Genomic DNA, 6,915 nt, shown 5'->3' on the forward strand with positions numbered 1-6,915 from the left:
TTAATAATGAGAAGGCCTGGAAATCATTTGTCACTTCTATATACGTATAAAAACCATTTTCATTTTTTAATGATTTGCTCTTTCTCATGATCACTTAAGATATCAACATGCAGGGTGAATTATTTGAAAGAAGCGATAAACAAGAACAAGCATTGTACTTAAGTTCAGGAAGGGGATGTGGCATATCTTCTTCAAGAGGCCATGGTATGGGACATGTTGGTAATTTTAAAAAAAACATGTTAAATCGTTAGTTTAATGAAACGTAGATTTTAGGAGGCCATGGAAACTTTAGAGGCAAGGGAGCTTTAGAGGAAGAGGTGGATGATGGAATAGAGGTTCTAGCAATTCTAGTATTGTTTGTCATTATTGTGGCAAAATAGGTCATATTGTAGCCTAGTATTATGCTAAGGAGGATAATATCTCTACTAGTAAAATTTAGCAAGGAAACTATGCAGCATTTTCATAACAGAATGAAGATAGAAATGAGCATTTGTTTATTATGCAACATATGATGAATTCAGTTATAGGAAATGGAACACATGATGACATATGGTATATTAATTTACGTGTATCTAATTATATGAAAAACCATGCTGAATGATTTGTAGAGATGCAAGATTTAAAAATCCCAGCTATGTGCATATGGGTAATGATTCATGGCATCCAATTTCATAAATTGAAAAAGTTGTTGGAATAAAGGGTAGTGCCCGTGTCCCGCCGCCCATAAGGTCCCACATTGTAGATAGTACATATACTTATCTAAAACATTATTCCGGTACACTCTTTAGTACCACAATTCGTGTATCTCTATCTCTTCTCTCTCTCAACCTACATCTCTATAGAGAAGCTCTATTGTAGCTAACTCAACTAAGTGGTATTAGAGCTTGGTTCAGGCAATCGGGAGCTTGGCATTTCTTCAGGTGCAGAAGCGTGAAGTTGAAGAAGAGTGCATTGTGAAGAGTCTACAAGCAGGGCAGCTAGATTTGAAGCTTCTTCTTGAAGCTTGAAGATTCCCTCTTCATTTGAGCTTATTGGCAACCATCATTGGGCACTTGGGGACCCTCCCCATCATCTCCAACACTTGGACCAGTATTCCAATCTCTTCACGGCTGAAGCATGGGTATGTAGATTTGGTTTTTAGCATGCTCAAGACCTTCAATAGCTACTCCTCTTCATTTGGCATCATGGTTGTGCTCTAGACTTTACATCTAATGCTTAACATTGAGCATTGAAGTGTGGTGTTACACTTGGGATTGATATACATTTAGCCTCATCCAGCGACCTTTCTGTGATGCTCTCAAGTAGGAGGACATTAATGCGGCTCATGATGGTGTTGTACCTTTGACTAGAGAATAACATGTGCACCATCTTGTCTTGGAAATGGACTTCGGGATCTAGGATATCTGCCAAGCTGATGTCGTCATTGGTGTTGACCTTTACCTTGTTCATTCCTAGCAAGGCATATACATCTCTCTTCGACTTCCTCTCTACTTCTTTTGCCAAGCTCAATGTCTTTTCCACTAGCTTTGGGGTCAATTCAATTTGCACTTGACAATTTTCCTCTCCCTCATGCACAGTTATGGTGTTGCGGTTCTTGTGGAAAGTCCTCAGGAACTTTACACTGTGAAAGTAGTCCACCCTTGGCTTACTACTTCCACATATTTTTTGCAAATTGCACTGCTCAATGATCTGACTCATAGCCCATTCTTCAATGGTCATGTCTTCTAGGTTAAGATATGCCAAAACTTGAACTGGTTGAAGGCTTGTATTCCCACTGAAAGTTCGTAGTTTGCTTGTTCTTCTTCTGAAAAAGGCAATTTGTCATCCTTTACTTGGCTTGCCATGATAGGTGCTTGTCATAAAGCCATATTCACCATTAGTGTTTTTCAGAATAATTACAAGCAACAAGAAATGACTACATACTTGCTGAACTGAAATGTTTGAGTGTGCAGAAGTAGACTGTTTCCTCCAAGTAGTCTATTGATTTTCAATTTTATTGAAATTTTCCTCAATCACAAGTTGTTGCATCCTACCTTTGCAATGTGTGTTTTTCCTTTATTGTTTTCCTTATGTGTTTGGTTTGATTCACCTTACCCCTCCCCCTTCTAAAATGAAAAGAATCCTTCCTAGGATTAAAGGGTTAGAGGATGAAGAGTCTTCATCACATAATCTTAGTGTTTTTCTTTTGCATGAGCCAGGCGTAGAAATTCAGATTATATTATAAATTAACATAGCTATCCATATCAAAAGGGTGGATGCCTACATGTCTAATGTAAGTGAGGAAATCAAGCAATAAATCACCAAAGTCCACTCGGCTAGCAACATGCAACTTCTCCTTAGTGAGGATGCGATCTAAATAAGGATGTTTGTTAATGTGTTCTTTGAGGGGTCGATTACGGAGGGTAGTCAATACCCTATATGAAGTTGGAGCTACATAGCTTGGGTCGTATTCGGATACCTTTATTGTGTGTTGCTACTTAGCATTGGCAATTATTTTGGCATCCCTCTAGCTCCCATTGTAGTCGTAGAGTGTACCATTTCCACAAGAAGGAGGAGTAGTTGTCAGCAAGCTATTTCAACTTCTCAAATTCTTGGTTTGTGGCCATGGTCGTCGGCCATGATCGTGTTCTTGCTATACGACATAATGAGACACAGTTTGATTGCTTGTTCCTTGGATATCTTGCAATTAACTCATTAGCTGCTTCGAAAGCCTTAACAAATGCAAATTTCGGCTCCTCCCAAGAGCAAGGGACTGTTCGTTGTCGAAGGGTTTTCGAAAACAAAGTCACGTCCACAGAAGACCTTGAAGAATTTCAAGATAGAAGATCAATCAAGCGAATAAGCAAGATGAGAAAATGACGCCAAGACTCTATTTTATTTCTGCCAATAACAAATACAAGGTACAAGAAGAAGAAACCCAAGCGGCCTCCGGGCTTAGGCCACCCATGCATATCGAAGAGAATTTCCAAGAGTATGGTTTTCATCCATGAGTGAGAAAGTGGATGAATGTGGATAATCTTCTGATCCAAGTTCCATCATGGTGGCTATTTGCTGATACTGAGATAGCTTATGGCTAGAGATAGTCTTCAAATTATCCATATTTATAGATTATGTTAGCCTTCAGTCTGACCTGTTCCTAGATCTGCCATAAATTTACCATGATGCACATGCATCAAAAACAGAAATAGTAATCGGTGAGCTAGAAATTTGGACAGCACGACTTCTTCCTTCAAGATAGTTTGATGGTATGGTTCAAGGATTGATGGTACTTAATTCCAGAGGAAACTGCTGTGGGATGAGCATCTGTACATGGCTCTTCATGAAGCATTGACACGCCATCATCTGGATTAGAAGAAAGCTTTGCAACTTCTGGATGAGGGGTTTCCAATTCAAAAGCTTTTCAAACCATATCTATTAGCACCGTATGGGAGAACATACTATTTTCCAAGCTCAAGTACTGGTTGTAATTACTGCTATTATTCTCCCAGGGATGACTGTTTTTCTTCTCCCCAGGATGGCTATTCTTCTCCTCAAGACAGGCTGTTCTTCTTCTCCTCAGGACGGACTACCATGATTTTGCACACATATCAAAGCGTGTCATCCCACTGGATCGACGGAACTGAAGATAAATTTCCAAGCTCTTGGATGCCCTCAAAGAGCACAATTCAGCGATGCTTCGAATCTCATAAAACTGTCCACCACTGATGGTGATCTAACACACATGCGCCTCTTCACGGATGCTTTAATAGACAACAAGGAATCTCATTCATCGCCTCTTCCTTTCATCCATGAATTTCCCAGAGAAGACTCGTCTTCTTCCTCCCAAGATGAGCGGCCATGCTTTTTTTATATCAGAGTGTGCTTTTCTTCTTTCTCTGGACCAACGGAGGTGCCGATAAATCCAGGACTCATCGCAGATTGAACTTATTTGCAATAATTGGCCGCACATCATCGACACCAACCAAAGTCCCCAAAAAGGGCAAGAGCCCTGCTAGTGTACAATCTGATTTATCATCAAACCAGCTCTATATCGGAATGCCATTATCAACCTGAAAACCAAAAGCCTTAGGAGAATTATGGATTATAGCCACCTTTGCCAAATCACAACCTAGCACTGTCAGATCTTTTAGATAATTGCCATCCACACACACACAAGAATCTCGGAATACACGATGTCAAATCAGTTTTCTCTTTGGATCCAAGACCTGTCGCGCCGGTAAAGTATGGATCAACGCACTAAAAAACACCTAGCCCAAAATACTATCAACGCATTACTGACTCGGGCACCGTGTGCAAATGCAATTATGGTATATGATTTTGGAATCAGTATCCCTAGAATGTCGTCATTACGATTGGAGCATACGATTGTGCTCCAATATTTCCAGAGTGACTAGGTTGAAGCTCTAGGCACATTTTTGAATCTTTACACTCTACCGTATCTCCAAAATGTTCGCTTAAACACGAACAAGGGCATCCAATTGTTTCTTTACTTTTGACTCTGCTCCTTCATTAGTGTGCATAAAATGTGGTTGATTGTTTGATGATAGAAGCCTTGCCCACATCCGATCTGTTATACTGATGCATTTTTGTTTCTCAGTTACTCTCGATGTAGGTATGTAACAATGCCGACCATTAACAGGTCCAACAGTAAAGCCACTATATCCTGCCATGGCTCCATGAGTAGCACTCTGAGTGAGAAGTGTGCAATAGACATTATTTGCTGCATTGCTTGGAATTGCACGAATCATGTATGTTGGATCAATATATTTCAAATTCAGGGCATCGTTTCTGGTTTTCAGCGCCAACATCAAGGAGAAGACGGTTTCCTGAAGCATCATGAGAATCTGAGGCTTCCATACTTTCAGCCATATCATCAACTTTTTCATCTCCCTCATGTTCGGTAGAATCAAGTTCCAACTAATCCAGCTTCACCCATTCATCAAGTCTCCTAATCATCCAATTGTAGGGCATTTTTGTATTTCTTCTTATCCTAGATCGAAGATTTCTTGTACCCCTTTGACAACTTCAGCAAACTACCTTGGCATCGATTTTTTCAATATTTTTGACACACACGCACACACAAGCATTCATTCACACACACACACACAGATAAATGCACACAGATAATATTATTTACAATGGATCGAAGTCCCAGCACACACATGGGTTTGAGACGATAAATGGAAACACACTTACGGGAAAGCTAGGGTTCATACACACACAAACACACAAGCCACACACAGAACAAAATGCAAACACAACGACTAGGTATACACAAAACATGAATGTCACACACAAACTTTTTGGTGGATTCCACACCTCGGATACGCAGCAGCATGACATTTCCACCCCTCTGATCCTACGCATCCTCCGGATGGGCCAACTACCCATGCTCATTGTCGTCAAGATCCACGAACAGATCAATCTTTTCGTTGTCTATTTCCGGTATATCAGCAAGGTTATCTTTCATATCATCTGTCTCTTCTATTGGAGTTTCTTCTCATTGCTCTTCTCTTGCAAAATCTTCCAATGCATAATCCTCCTCATCTCTTTTCTTGAAAATCTTGATTCTTTTCTTGCAATTGGCACTCTAAGCACTGTCCCATCCAATTCTGTCAGCTCATATGTTGCATTGTCAAAGACATGTCTGACTATGTACGGCTCATTTTCTTGTCTTACTTATTCGCTTGATTGATCTTCTATCTTGAAATTCTTCAAGGTCCTCTGTGGACACGAATTTATTTTTGAAAACCCTTCGACATCGTACTTCCACTGCTATACGTTCTTCTAAGAGATCTAAGTCTAGTCGATTGTAGATTTTAGCCAATGCCATGAAAGTAGCGTCCAAGCGTCTTAGGCAATCAAACAAGTCGTCCCTAGTATTTTCAGCTAAGTCTGTGACCAAGGTTAGAATTGATCGCCGCTTATAAGAGGGTCTAAGTCCGATAGGTGGTTGAGGTTTAACAACATTAGAGAGTTCAACAGCTAATGGTTGCAGCTAGGTTTGGTCCTTAGGTTGTAGCTTGGCCTCATGTTTGATGGGTTGGATTGTAGTTGCAGTTGGCATGCTACTAGATGCGTTTGAGATTTGAGGGGTATCATCATCGTGATATTTGGGCATTGTATTAGTAGCATGCTATGATTTTGGGCGACAGATTGGTTTAGGCATTGCTGAGCTAGATTTTAGCAGTTCTATGGACTTGGTGGCCCACTTCTCTTGTGGTTTGAGTGTCTCCAACTCACAGTTTTGTGTGGCCAAGCTCAAGGGTTGCGTTTGAGTAGCAATTTTGGTTGTTTTGGCTTTAGGTAGCCAAATCTAGGGATTACCCTCATATTAGCATTGTGCTTGCAACAAGATTTTTGGGACCCATCATGCTTTTGACCGTGCGTCGTTGTTTACAGTTTTGTCTTGGCTTCCTAGGTTTCGACGAGTATGGGGCCTTGGTACCGCAAGGATGTGGGTGTCTGCTTTGAGGTTGTATTCCTTGATGCTTAGGTACCCATTTGAACTAGGATTTTTGTGCATCAGTATTGGGTGACAAGTCATGACCCCCCCCCCCCCCCTGCTTAGGCTTGATGGTGGAGTTCTCTACTGGTGGCTTTGTAGACTTAGAAGGAGTGCCAATGGACTAAAGACTTAATTCGTAAGGATCACATGGAGCTAATCTCAATTATCACATGAAAACCCTTTGAGAAATGGGGGATCGACTTTATTGGACCCATTAGTCATGCGGCACAATATTCTCACAAGCCAAATACATCATTGTGGCCATCAATTATCTAACAAGATGGGTAGAAGCACAAGCTACGAGAAAGAATGATGCTAGGACCACTGCTAAGTTCCTATGGAGCAAGTGATCTCAGAGTTTGGCTACCCCATCGAACTAGTTAGCGACCAAGGCACATTGTTCATCA

The 6,915-nt window shown here is 40.8% G+C and overlaps 1 pseudogene; it reads right to left on the bottom strand.

Annotated features, from left to right (window-relative positions):
* Positions 1-4,454: 4,454 nt before the first annotated feature.
* On the bottom strand, positions 4,455-4,895 carry LOC148008834 (ATP-dependent 6-phosphofructokinase 4, chloroplastic pseudogene; annotated as a pseudogene).
* Between the last annotated feature and the right edge of the window lie 2,020 nt (positions 4,896-6,915).

Source organism: Lygodium microphyllum, unplaced genomic scaffold (assembly GCF_053477565.2).
Source record: "Lygodium microphyllum isolate KBCC unplaced genomic scaffold, Lygodium_microphyllum_v1.1.10 scaffold_65, whole genome shotgun sequence".
NCBI classification, from domain to species: Eukaryota; Viridiplantae; Streptophyta; class Polypodiopsida; order Schizaeales; family Lygodiaceae; genus Lygodium; species Lygodium microphyllum.